Source organism: Piliocolobus tephrosceles, unplaced genomic scaffold (assembly GCF_002776525.5).
Source record: "Piliocolobus tephrosceles isolate RC106 unplaced genomic scaffold, ASM277652v3 unscaffolded_709, whole genome shotgun sequence".
Lineage (NCBI taxonomy): Eukaryota > Metazoa > Chordata > Mammalia > Primates > Cercopithecidae > Piliocolobus > Piliocolobus tephrosceles.
Genome location: NW_022334374.1, coordinates 1,177,329 through 1,192,044, shown reverse-complemented (window position 1 = coordinate 1,192,044; position 14,716 = coordinate 1,177,329). Strand labels below are relative to the sequence as shown.

Here is a 14,716-nt window from a genome sequence, read left to right as displayed (position 1 = left end):
ACTGGATTAAGAAAATGTGGCACATATACACCAGGGAATACTATGCAGCCATAAAAAATGATGAGTTTGTGTCCTTTATAGGGACATGGATGCAGCTTGAAACCATCATTCTTAGGCAACTATCACACCGCATGTTCTCTCTCATATGTTGGAACTGAACAATGAGATCACTTGGACTCGGGAAGGGGAACATCACACACCAGGGCCTATCATGGGGGGGGGAGGGGGGAGGGATTGCATTGGGAATTATACCTGATGTAAATGACGAGTTGATGGGTGCTGACGAGTTGATGGGTGCAGCACAGCAGCATGGCACAAGTATACATATGTAACAAACCTGCACATGATGCACATGTACCCTAGAACTTAAAGTATAATAATAATAAAATAAATAAATAAAAAGAAATTCAAATATTCAAATAGCACTGACAATGGCTTCTTACTGAAGATGGCATGTGAAGCAAATAACACTGGTTTCTGAATTCTTCAAAAGTCTTAAAAAATAAAGATTGTAAGTAGGTATTTGGCAGGAAAGACAACTGTAGAGTCATGAAGTTTTGTAGTGAATTGTCCTTGCAATTCAGGTCATGAGCTTCTTAGCTGACAAGCAGTTCTATAAACTGATATGTGGGCCTGCTACAATACATAGAATTAAAGGATTCCCCTGGGCATCTTTGTCTACAAGCAGATGTCAAAGCATTTTGCACTTTGCCATGAGACATTCAGTGTTGAATATTACAAGGTAGTCAGGCATTCAAGGGAATTAAAAACATTTCTAATTTCTAAAAGCTAACAAAAGAGTAAGCCCATTTTCAAAATATTTTCAGTTTTCACTTCTAATCAAGGAAAAGAGTCTAATGGCCATTAAACATGTATATCCTTTATAGTTAACTTCAGTGTGGGGCTTTTTTTTTTTTTTTTTTTTTTGCCAAAAAATGAAACTATTGAGAATATATTCCATTTTTAAAACCTAATACTATAAACAAGGGCATATTTCAATAATTTTGTCAAAGTCAAGCATAAAGGTGTTTTAGACAATGAATTGAGAATTAAAATAGGATTTTGGAAACTGAATGCATTAGTATTAAAAGAGATGTAATAAATCTAGGAGTTTATGTGTCTAATTTCCTCATTTACAAAAGCACATATTGGGGTATTGAATGACTTATTTATCATCACAGAACTGATTGAGGCAATGGACAAATCACAATTCTGATTATTTAACCTTTACTTCTTTACGTTTTTTAAAAAACTGTTTATCTCTTTGATTCTTGATTGGAATGACAGAAAATTGAGAATTGTCAGATGTCTTAATAGAGGCTGTAGTGGACTCCATTTTGACCATTAAAAAACAAGATGAACCTATTGATCTCTTCATGATTGAGATCATGGAGATGAAACATAAATCTGAAACTGATACAAGCTTAATCAGAGGGCTTGTTTTGGACCACGGAGCATGGCATCCTGATATGAAGAAAAGGGTGGAGGATGCATACGTCCTCACTTGCAACGTATCCTTAGAGTATGAAAAAACAGAAGTGAATTTTGGCTTTTTTTTACAAAAGTGCAGAAGAGAGAGAAAAACTTGTAAAAGCTGAAAGAAAATTCATTGAAAATAAAGTTAAAAAGTAATAGAACTGAAAAGGAAAGTCTGTGGTGATTCAGATAAAGGATGTGTTGTTATGAATCAAAAGGGAATTGATTCCTTTTCCTTATATGCTCTTTCAAAAGAAGGCATAGTTGCTCTGCACAGAGCTAAAAGGAGAAATATGGAGAGGCTGACTCTTGCTTGTGGTGGGGTAGCCCTGAATTCTTTTGATGACCTAAGTTCTGACTGATTGGGACATGCAGGACTTGTATATGAGTATACATTGGGAGAAGAGAAGTTCACCTTTGTTGAGAAATGTAACAACCCTCATTCTGTCACATTATTGATCAAAGGACCAAATAAGCACACACTTACTCAGATCAAAGATGCAGTGAGGGATGGCTTGAGGGCTGTCAAAAATGGCTATAGTTTATTGACAGCTTATTACAAGCCAGATGCAGAACCATGGTTTGGACTTATGTGGATAAAACTTCTTAATTTTATAGCAATTAAAAAGCTTTTTTTTTTTTTTAAAAAAAAGAAAGCAATGCTGTGACATAGGTATTATTATTTTCAATTTACTGATGAAGAAACTGAGTCTAATAGAGGTGACTACCCTTACTCCAGGCCTTCTAGTAAGTGCAGACAGGATTTGAATTGTTTGACTACAAGTATTTATTAAGGCCAGGATAGGCAGATTACATATTATTTTTGTTTGTAGGCAGTTGAGAGATACTGTGTGTGTGTGTGTGTTTGTGTGTGTGTGTGTGTGTGTTTAAAGCAAGATCTACTTCTGTGAAAGCTCTATTTTTAGAAAGATGAGTTTTCACAGCAGTGTGCAGAAATGGATTGGAGATAAGGCCAGGCATATATTAGGATGACATTCAGTAGGCTAAAGCAGTAGCCCATCTGTGGGATGATACTGGGAAACATTTAAAATAAGCAAAGCTTCAGGCTCAGTGAGTGGGTGAAACTTCCCACTCTATAAAATACAGGACCGGATTTTGTATGTATGATTTACTATTCCCCAGGCAATGTATATGATAGAAAATCTTATTGTTAGGGGAAATGTTTGACACTTCTTATCTGATCAGTGTCAACAGCAGTAAATGTGACCTTTCCTCATAGAACAGTAAGTAAAAGATGGAGGACCATTGGAACAGATTCAGTCATGTTGTACTACTCAGCTTGATTCACATGGAATTGTTGGATTGACTTACAGTTATTACTTGGCCCTATCTTCCCATATATGTGGAAAACGACATATATCTTTAGCTTGTATCTCATTACTCCTAGTTTTTTCCAACTTTGCTTATATTTTGAAATTACTTAGAAGACAGGGAGTTGTTTAATAAATTTTATCATAGTCCTGGTGAAGATGACACACCTTTTACTATGTTGGATTTTTGTCTACCTCCCCAGGAAGGAGTGTAACACAAAGGCAGAGCAAAGGGAAATCCCCAGACATCCTGACTTCCAAATTGAATCATCAGCCACAAGCTGAACACTTGTATGCAATAAATCAAGCATGCAACATTGTATTCAGATGCCATGCATTAAAGCCAAGTTAGAGCCTTAGGTATTACTAAGTACCTTGGAGGAGTCAGTGACAGAAACAATAGACTTTCCAATTATTATGAAAAGATGGTAAGAACCCACTCTGCCCTGTGAGGCACTTCTTCATCCACAATAATGATTTGGCTTCACTTTGGGCTATGCATGTGTCAGCAACCCATCTGATGGTCTCCCCAGTTCTGGGACTCTTTTCAAAGATAAGGGTATCGGGTGATAATTTTAACATTCTGCAGTTCTGGGTCACTCACCAAAGTGAAAATCCAACTTCAACTATATGTAAAGACTGTAGCATTATCCTAGCAAAAGAGAGAGGAAGAACTCATTGGAGGAATGATATCATGTTAATTAAAGCATTCAAAGGCACTTGATATTAGCATACCATTTGGATTAAATACATTAATAACTTTGTTCACATTAGTGAGTATGAATTTACATTTAGTCAACTTTAGTTACAGATATAGACGTGTTCCTGTTGATGCCATGAATATTTTCAGAATTTCTTTAAAGCGGTAATTTAAAAATGGCAATCTGATTTTGAACGTCCTAAAGGATGCTGTGCTTCAAGCACATCTGCTTAACATGCCATAGAATTAAACAATGTGTGTGTGTTTGTGTGTGTGTGTGTGTGTGTGTGTGTGTGTGTGTGTGTGTGTAGTTTACATCAAAGAATGGGAGGTGTTCTTTAAAGCTGGAGAGTGTACTTTGAACACTAATCAGGCCAGTGCCTTACACACCACGCTTTTCACCAGCCACTCCTTGGTACTCCTACTTAGTGATATTATTTATTATTTTACATTTTTAGGATGTCTGATAGGGTCTGTGTTAATTCAAGCTTAACCTAACTGTTTTGTAGCTTGAAACTCCAGTCAATTTTAAATTATCATATCTATCCAACATCAAACAAATATCCTAACTAAAACTTTTATAGAAATAACAGAATTGGTCATTTGTGACACTAGATAATCATAGCCCAAAGCTACATTACTACAATTAGAATAAGCAACCATGTTAAAAACCAATTATGTAATTTAATCATTTGTAAAAATCAAAGAAAGCCATAGGAACTACTTCAGAATTTATCTAGAAATGTATTAGTAGAAATTATAAGTATTCAAAATTGATATTTTGTATGTATAAATAAATTTTAGCAAATTAATTTGGCCTCTTTACAATGAACTCTGTATACTTTGAAAATACTGCTTTCCCTGAGATGAAGCTTCTAGAGCAAGAATCAGACAGCAACACTTTCTGTTCAGCAATATTCTATCTTCTGCAGCCTCCACTGCTGATACCCAGGCAAACAGGGTCTGGAGTGGACCTCAAGCAATCTCCAACAGACCTACAGCAGAGGGTCCTAACTGTTAGAAGGAAAACTAAAAAACAGAAAGGATACCCACACCAAAATCCCATCAGTATGTCACCATCATCAAAGACCAAAGGCAGATAAAACCACAAAGATGGGGAAAAAGCAGGGCAGAAAAGCTGGAAATTCAAAAAATCAGAGCACATCTCCCCCTCCAAAGGAACGCAGCTCATCGCCAGCAATGGAACAAAGCTGGATGGAGAATGACTTTGACGAGTTGAGAGAAAAAGGCTTCGGTCCATCAAACTTCTCAGAGCTAAAGGAGGAACTACGTACCCAGTGCAAAGAAACTAAAAACGTTGAAAAAAAAAATGGATGAATGGAAAACTAGAATAACCAATGCAGAGAAGACCTTAAAAGAACTGATAGAGATGAAAACCATAACATGAGAACTATGTGACAAATGCACAAGCTTCAGTAACTGACTCGATCAACTGGAAGAAAGAGTATCAGCGACTGCAGATCAAATGAATGAAATGAAGCGAGAAGAGAACTGTAGAGAAAAAAGAGGAAAAAGAAATGAACAAAGCCTCCAAGAAATATGGGATTATGTGAAAAGACCAAATCAATGTCAGACTGGTGCGCCTGAAAGTGACGGGGAAAACGGAACCAAGTTGGAAAAAAATTGGAAGTAAAGAACTCCTTAGCAAATGTAAAAGAACAGAAATTATAACAAACTGTCTCTCAGACCACAGTGCAATCAAACTAGAACTCAGGACTAAGAAACTCAATCAAAACCGCTCAACTACATGGAAACTGAACAATCGGCTCCTGAATGACTGCTGAGTACATAATGAAATGAAGGCAGAAATAAAGATGTTCTTTGAAACCAATGAGAACAAAGATACAACATACCAGAATCTCTGGGACACATTTAAAGCAGTGTGTAGAGGGAAATTTATAGCACTAAATGCCCACAAGAGAAAGCATGAAAGATCTAAAATTGACACTCTAACATCACAATTAAAAGAACTAGAGAAGCAAGAGCAAACACATCCAAAAGCTAGCAGAAGGCAAGAAATAACTAAGATTGGAGCGGAACTGAAGGAGATAGAGACACAAAAAAACCTCCAAAAATATCAATGAATTCAGGAGCTGGTTTTTTGAAAAGATCAACAAAATTGATAGACCGCTAGCAAGACTAATAAAAAAGAAATGAGAGAAGAATCAAATAGATGCAATAAAAAATGATAAAGGGGTATCACCATCGACCCCACAGAAACACAAACTACCATCAGAGAATACTATAAACACCTCTACACAAATAAACGAGAAAACCGAGAGGAAATGGATAATTTCCTGGACACTTACACTCTCCCAAGAGTAAACCAAGAAGAAGTTGAATCCCTGAATAGACCAATAGCAGGCTCTGAAATTGAGGCAATAATTAAGAGCCTACCAACCAAAAAAAGTCCAGGACCAGATGGATTCACAGCCGAATTCTATCAGAGGTACAAGGAGGTACCATTGTACCTCTGATAGAATAGTTTCAGGGCTCTTTTTTGGTTCCATATGAACTTTAAAGCAGTTTTTTCCAATTCTGTGAAGAAACTCATTTGTAGCTTGATGGGGATGGCATTGAATCTATAAATTACCTTGGGCAGTATGGCCATTTCCACAATATTGAGTCTTCTATCCATGAACATGGTATGTTCTTCCATTTGTTTGTGTCCTCTTTTATCTCACTGAGCAGTGGTTTGTAGTTCTCCTTGAAGAGGTCCTTTACATCTCTTGTAAGTTGGATTCCTAGGTATCCAGCTGGAAACCATCATTCTTAGCAAACTATCACAAGAACAGAAAACCAAACACTGCATGTTCTCACTCATAGGTGGGAATTGAACAATGAGATCACGTGGACTTGGGAAGGGAAACATCACACACTGGAGCCTATTATGGGGAGGGAGGAGGGGGAAAGAATGGCATTGGAAGTCATACCTGATGTAAATGACGAACTGATGGGTGCTGACGAGTTGGCGGGTGCAACACACCAACATGGCACAAGTAAACATATGTAACAAACTTGCACGTTGTGCACATGTACCCTAGAACTTAAAGTATAATAAAAAACAAACAAACAAAAATGTAAAATGTAAAACTGTAGAACTTTTAGAAAAAACATAGAATAATATCATTTACAATTAGGATATTATGAACTGAATTGTGTCCCCCATCTTAAATTCATATGTTAAAGACCTAACCTTCAATGTAACTGCATTTGGAGATAGGAGATAGGATAAAGTTTACTGCAATCATAAGGGTGTGGCCCTGATCTAATAGGATTGGTGTCTTTATAAGAAGAGGAAGAGACACCAATAGCAGTCTCTTCTGCCATAACACACACACAGAGGAAAGGCCATGTGAGGACACTGATGATGCAGCTATCCATGAGCCTGAAAGAGATGTCTTACCAGAAACCAACCCTGCTGGCACTTTGGTCTTGGACTTCCAGTCTCCAGAATTATGGGAAATTAAATTCTGTTAAGCTTCCCAAGCTGCGATATGTTTTCATTGTAGCCCTTATAGATGAAAACATAAGGACCAGCAAATAGTCTTAGACTTAACACCAAAAGCAGGGTCCATGGAATGAGAGACTTTCACTACTTACCTATTGCATCTCTTTAGTATTTGTATTATGTACATATACTACTTATTTAAAAATAAAAATAAATTGATTTTATCTTAACTATAATAATAATTATATTAATTATAATTATATTATTAGGTATAATACTTATTAATTTTATATCAAATTGTGATGTAGAAATTAGTGATCTGCTCTAATGTTTCACTGTGGATTGAAGACTTTTTTATTCAACTTGGTTGCTTAATAAATTCTTTTCTTTTTTGTTGGGTGTCTCTCAACACTTTTGTATGGCACAGTCATTTGCCTTTCTTAAAAGCTTTATGGGCTGGGCATGATAGCTCAGACCTGTAATTCCAGCACTTTGGGAGTCCAAGGTGGGCAGATTGCTGGACATTAGGATTTCTAGACCAACCTGGGCAACATGGCAAGACCCAATCTCTACTAAAAATACAAAAAATTAGCTGGCATGGTGGTCCATACCTGTAGTCCCAGCTATTCAGGAGGCTGAGGTGGGAGGATTCCTTTAGCCCAGGAGGCAGAGATTGCAGTGAGCCAAGAATGCCCCAGTGCACTCCAGCCTGGGTGACAGAGTGAGACCCTGTCTCAGAAAGAAATGAAAAACTTCACAATTCTCAAATACAGTCATGATATCATCACCATTTCTCAAAAAATTATTTTAAGAAAAATGTACCTTTCCCTGTACACTGGAATCTATAAAATATTTATGAAAGAAGTTGAAGATAATAATAAATTAAAAGATATTCAATTTTTTGCACTGGAATAATTAACACTATTAAAATACCAATACTATCTAGAGTAATCTATAGATTCAAGACAATCTTTATCAAAATTCCAATGACATTTTTTACAGAAATAGAAGAAAAATCCTAAAACTCATGTAGAACCTTAAAAGACTTCAAAGAGCCAAAGCAATCTTGAGGAAAAAGAATAAAGCTAGAGACATCACATTTCCTGATTTTAAAACATACCACAAAGCTTTCATAATTAAAACAGTCTGATATTGGCATAAAACCAGACACAAACTAATGGAATATAATAGAGAGCCCAGTAATTAACTGAACTTCAATAATGGTGCCAAGAACACACAGTGGGGAAAGGAGAGTCTTTTCAAATAAATTGTGTTGGAAAAACTGGATAGCCACATGCAGAAGAATACAATTGGACTCATATCACCCCATATAAAGAAATCAACTCAAAATATATTGAAGACTTACATGTAAGACCTGAAACTGTAAAACTACTAGCAGAAAACATAAGGAAAAGTTTCTTGAGGTAGGTCTTTGCAATTAGTTTTTGGATATGACTTCAAAAGCACAGTCAATTAAAGCAAAGATATACAAATGGGACCAAACTGAAATGCTTCTTCACAGCAAAGTAGACAATAAACAGAGTGAAGAGGCAGCCCATGGAATGGTAGGTAATATTTGCAAACTATACCTAATTAACCTCATAAGGGGCTAATATCCAAAATATGTAAGGAACTTAAACTATAGGAAGAAAACAAATAATGTAAAATGGGCTATGGACCTAAATAGACATTTCCCAAAAGCAGACATACAGGTAGCCAACAGATATTTGAAAATGTGCTCAACATCATTAATCCTCAGGGAAATACATGTTAAAATCACACCAAGCTATTGCCCCACACCTGTAAGGATGGCTATGATCAAAAAGATATGCATGGGGGAGGATGTGGAGAAAAGAGAACCCAGCATGCTATTGGCAGGAATGTGAACTAGTACAGCCATCATGGAAAAGTATGGAGGTACCTCAAAAAGTTAAAAAGAAAACTACTATATGACCCAGCAATCCTACTTTTGAGGATATTTTCAAAGGAAAAGAAATCAGTGTCTTGAAGAAATACCTGCACTCTCATATTTATTGCAGCGTTATTCACAATAGCCAAGATATAGAAGCAACCTAAGTGTCCACAGATAAATGTATAAAGAATATGTCATATATGTACATAATAGAATATTATCCAGCTTTAATAAAGAAAGAAACCATGTCATTTGTGACAACATGGATGGAACTAGAGGATACTATGCTAAGTTACAGAAAGACAAACACTGCATGATCTCATGTATATGTGGAATCTGAAAAAGTCAAACTCACTGAAGTAAAGAATAGAATGGTGGTTACAGGGGCTGGCCAGGGCACTGGGGGGATTGGGGAGAATTTAATAAATGGAGACAAAGTTTCATTTATGCAGGTTGAATAATTCTGGGATTCTTATGTACAGTGTGATTACTATAGCTAATAGCAGTGTATTATATAGTTGAAATTTGCTAACAGTAGATCTCAGATGTGGTCAACACACACAAAAAATATAATTACATGAGATGATAGATGTTTTAATTAGCTTGACTGCAGCAATTGTTTCACAATTTGTACACATATAAAAACATCATGTTTTATGCCTTAAAATATATAATTTCTATTTGTTAATTATACTTCCATAAAACTGGAAAAGAAAGAACAAAAACTATTTATTCGTTGGTATTTTTCCTGTTTCTCTGAATCCTTAGATAAGTGGCCCTTAATTCCTCAACTTTATGAGGCCCATGTGGATACCAATGAAAAGTCTCAGCCCCTGGGAGGCATCGTGCAGGCAGCTGTGACTCAGGGCACCCGGGCTGAGGAAGGCATCTTCATTCTGGACAAAGGGACTTTAACGCAGACTCTGCAAGAAACACCAAGCAACTATGGAGTGGGAGCCACATAAGTAAACAGCAGGCGAGCTACATCAGCCCCATGTGCATGGAGGGCTTGGCAGTCCCTTGCAAGCGAGGCCAAATGGTCCTAAAGCCTGGCAGAACTGGGGAGGAGGCAGGGGAAGAGGAGAGACTTGGCACTGGAGCCCTGCTGTAGCCCAGGAAGGGGGTGCCTCAGGCCTTGGCCCTCAGGCCTGTCTCATTTGACCCCTTGATTTGTCAGCCTTAGGCTCTTTCTCCCTTCCCCAGTCCCATACTCTAAGACTGAGGATGCAGGGCCCCTCCAACCTACACAATAACCACGTCCCAGTGTCCAAGGGGGACTTGTTAGAAAGCACGCTGTTCCAAGGGTTCATTTCCCAAAGGTCACACAGAAACACATATACTGCTGTGACTAAGATGATGGCCCTCATCTGATGGTGGAGGGATACCAACCCCCATTCCCCTTCTGCCCCTCTGAGTTGGGGGTTTGCTGTAAAGGAGAGAAAATGCAGCTAAAATTGGGGCAAAATTTACTTCTTTCTGTTATGCCATATGATTTTTACCTGGGCAAATATTTTTGTTCAGTTTTTTTCTCTTTCAATCACTAATGTTGCATACACGTTAAGAGACAGCAGTCCCAAATCTGACTTTGCAGTTTTTGCCTAGTGAGGTCCTTTGCACTCACCCTGTTGATAATCTCCTCCAACCTCCTCTAAGGAAAGCACAATCAGTGATGAGATGCCAAAGCAGCCATCCTGACTTCCAAGAGCTGACAGTTACATTTTCAGGAATTTTGTTAGCCAGTGGTTAGCTTGAAATCAGTCATGAGGGGAGTATGAGTACAGGAATTTGTGAATGCTACAAACCTCAGGCCTTTTTTTCCCCCAGAAAGCCATTGCTAAAGATTTATGCTCACCCACCACCAGCACAGCTGAGCATGGCAGACCTGGAGGAGGGCAGTGGGACAGGGGAGTGGAGGGAGAGTGGCCAGGCCCAGCCCTGGGGAGCCTGGGCAGGGAGGGTACATGTGAACTCTGTGCAGCGTGGCCACCCTCAGCTCTGCTCTGAGTTACAGGCTCACTCTGGGTGCTGGATCCTTGGGGGTCCAGGCAGGAGTCAACCAGGGAGGTGCATTTGTCTTCCAGGCATGATCTGGTGATCACGTGGGTGAAGATCAAAAAGGGGAGAAAGGCAAGTGGATGCACCTGAGAGAGCCTCCAAATTGCCATTGGCAAGGCTTGCCGAGGATTTAATTAAGCAGATAAATGAGAAGGAGAACTAATGCATGGCACATGGGGTTCTGGCTTGGGTGGCTGAGTGGGTGGGGTTGTCCTTTACTGAGACAAAATGGAGATGAAACAAATCTGGAAGGAGAAGCTGGAAGTATGTTTTGGGCAACGGTCCTTTGAGATGTCAGGTGAGCAATAGGGCATGAGACTGTAGTGCAAGGGCAGGGGTGGACCTCAGGCTGGGAAGGGAGCAGCAGAGAGATGAGCTCTGTGAATGCATTTATTCACACAGGCCAGTGAGCCTTGGCCATGACCCTGAGCCCCATCAAACTCTCCTCGTCTAACTAGGGTAGAAGTGGGGCTCACAGGAAGCCAAGAACAGTGCCTCTTTTGAAAATGAAGGTGCCGCCTTCCCCTTTGAAATGAACCTCTGATGGAGATCTTAGCCTCACCCAAGGGGCCTGGCTTCCCCAACCTTCCCTCTTCTATGTGAACTTGCTGTCTGTCTCTGCTCCCTTGTCCCCTCTCCCCCTCTCTTCCTCTTTGACCTCTCAGGAGGCACAAGTGCATTTTTTTGGCTTTAGGCAACAACATACTTAAGAAGATGTTTACTCTCTCCTAAAATACTGACAATCACCTTGGAATCAGGCTTGGGCTCCCTGGGGACCTGAGCTACTTCAGTCAGCACTTTGGAGCATGTGCAGAGAGAGTGGAAATAAGTTCTGCTCCACCAGATGTTAACAGCTTTTCTGTTTCAGCTAAGCACAGCAAACGTATTTAGAAAATGGCCAGGAAAAAAGAATTCTTCAATCTCAGTCAGCCAGGCAGCACGTGCCAGGTGCATAATGTTACGTTTCATCAACAAATGAAAATCCTTGGCTCCTTTTCACCAATTTTGCCACTTGTTCAGCCCACCTGGGATGTGCACAGCTTTTGACATATCTTAAAGTAAGTTTGCTTTGCAAAACTGATGAGCATTTAGGATGAGAAAGACAGGAGTCATGAGAGCCGATTGTACACTGAGAGCTCGCTGTGTCCAGTTAAACCCAGTGGCTGGAGCAAGTCACGGGTCTGGTCATGGGCCCGCACTGGCCAGCTGTCTATACTGCCATGGCCCGTGTGTTTGCACTAGGGTTTTAGAGTGATCTGATGCTCTCCTTTGCTTCTGCATGAGGAAGACTATGCCACAAGGTCCTGGCTGCCCCAGGGCACCCCTGCCTGTGTCCCTTCAGCACCCAGTGCAGCCAGCAACAGCTAGAGGTTGTGACATGAGACTTTATTCAGTGAATCCAAGATGATGCCGATAAACACCTTCCTTCCCAGTGGCCTCCTCAGTTCACCAGAACACTAGGAGTGCCCGAGCCCCATGCTTAGCCAGGCCAGGAGCTGAGAAGCTGAGCTGTAGTGCAGGCTTCAGGGCAAATGGGAATGAGTCTTTGGCAGCACTCAGCATCTCTTTGTTTTCATGGCACCCTTCAAAACTAAATGCTAAATTACTTCTGGGCAATGAGTAACACCTCTCTTTGTCTACAGATAGATGGGTGGGGTGATGGAGGCAGTTGGAGAAACCAGAATAAATAGAAAAATTACATTTTAATATGCTCAAGTCATTTCAATCCCTAATTTTTACCTCTGTTGGGTTATTTGGCACTAGAGCCCTTGACTTCCTCTTATATATGCAAGAAGCCACCATCCACCCATTATTTCACATCTCAGGTGCAGCCATCTCTGTGTTGATCCACTGTGGACCTGCCAAGGGCTGTGTGACACTGTGGCGCCGCAAGTGATAGTGCGTGTGGGCCCACAGGTAAGCCCAGGTAAGCCACCTGTCTGCAAGATGAGGTCTTGGATGGAGGCATCCAAGGCTCCACTTCTGATGGCCTTGCTTTCCTCCAGCTATCAAGGAGCCTCACAGTAAATCATGTGTTGTTCCGAGCCAACTTTTCAAACATTTGGTAAATATCTAATGAAGAGTTCATGTGCCAACAAAGGGTGGTATTTTTATTATAAAGGTGTACTTCTTCACTGGGAGTTTGTAATGGAATTCCAGAGCAGGATGCGTGTGGCATCACTATCTGGTGGTCTGCCAGAAACATCCATGGAGTCCAGGAATGGGTCCAAAGTGTGAGCAGGGCATCTGGGGGTGCTCTGTCAGTGCAGGGGCCGTGGCTGAGCAGGCAAGCATGCATGTGGGCTGTGTATTCTGAGAGGGCCGTCCAGCATGTGCAAGCCCTAGCATCTCAGAGCAGGGTCTGCTGGCTCCACTCCCTATCCTCTGTCCCCCCTCATCTGTGGTGTGAGTGCCCAGAGGCATGGTGTGCAGGCGCAGAGCTGGGATGGGAAATCCGCATGGGGTCCCAGCCTCCAGTCGTGGATCCTGTCTCTCTGAGGCCACTTGGTGGGACAGCATGAAGCCAGACACACTTCATTGAGGCGTGAATGCTTGCATGTGATTGGGTTAGGACTAGGCCCACGGAGACTCAGTTTCCTCTTCTTTAAACCATCACACCTGTCTTGAAGCAGTGACAGGGGCTGAGATGTGATCCCTTCCCAGGGTTGGGAGCATGGTCATTGCCCAGTAAAGGCCAATTCCTTTCTGTCCCTAGTGACCACATGTCATCCCACTAGGGGAGTCTGTGACCATCTCTCTTGGGGCGCCAGGCTCCGATCTGCTCTAGGATAGCAGTCTCCCCATAGGAAGCCTACAGTGCCAACACTGACAGATCCTGGGATAGGGAGTGAGACTTACCCCTTTCTGAGCACAGACCACAGGTGTGCCCCACCCCATCCAAAGGGAGAGGCAAGACCATCAAGGCAGGAAGTGCAAGCTGGAGCTCCCACCTTGGATCTAAGTTTTCCTTTGGGCATTTAAAATCCCACACTCTGAAGACGGAGCATCCTGCTCCAGGATTCCCTGACCTTTGCTTGGCGACCAACACCCTCACTATGAAACCTTTCTTTGAGTGGTCACCCAGCACCTCCCAGCCCTCCACCCTTGTCCTCGCTTCCTCCCACAGGGAGAAGTGAGCCCAGTTTCCACCACACCATCCCCTTGGCTCATGAGGGAAGTGTTCTGGAAAAAACTGATTTCCTCTCCAGCTGCAGATGTTGTGCTGCTGTGACTTGTTCTTGCATCGCTGGAAGTATTGGGCACTGCCCTCCATATACAGAGTCAAGTGGTGTGGACCAGATGCAAACTTTGCTTATTAATGGAAAGATCATTAAGAATGATCCACTCTGATGGTCACGGGGTGACCCCCATCTCCATGTTGCCATGTATCTCCATTAAGTACTCACTGTAGGCAAAGCAGAGTCAGCTCATGGTGGGAAAGGGATGGAAGAAATTGAAGAGGAACCTAAGAATGATTCAAGTTCCAACTTCTTGGGAACACACAAGAAAATGTTTATATGACAATATGTCAGCAACTGCAAGTGATATAGTAAAGAAAAAAAAAAGAAATGTATAACTTAGGGTGTATAGGGGGATGAATAGATTTGGGCAAGGTTGATTAATCGGGGAGGCTTTTGAAGGAGCTGAATTTTGAGCGAGGTCTTTAAGAAACAGACATGAATTGGCAATGCCAGGAGTACAATGCAGATATGCTAAGATAAACATAGCCCCACACAGTGTGTCCATAATATCTCTGTTCTCTCTTTGTG

General features: G+C 40.9%; 1 pseudogene; it reads left to right on the top strand.

Moving 5' to 3' along the window:
- Window positions 1–1,296: 1,296 nt before the first annotated feature.
- Window positions 1,297–13,468, top strand: LOC111525028 (annotated as a pseudogene).
- The last annotated feature ends 1,248 nt before the right edge of the window (window positions 13,469–14,716 follow it).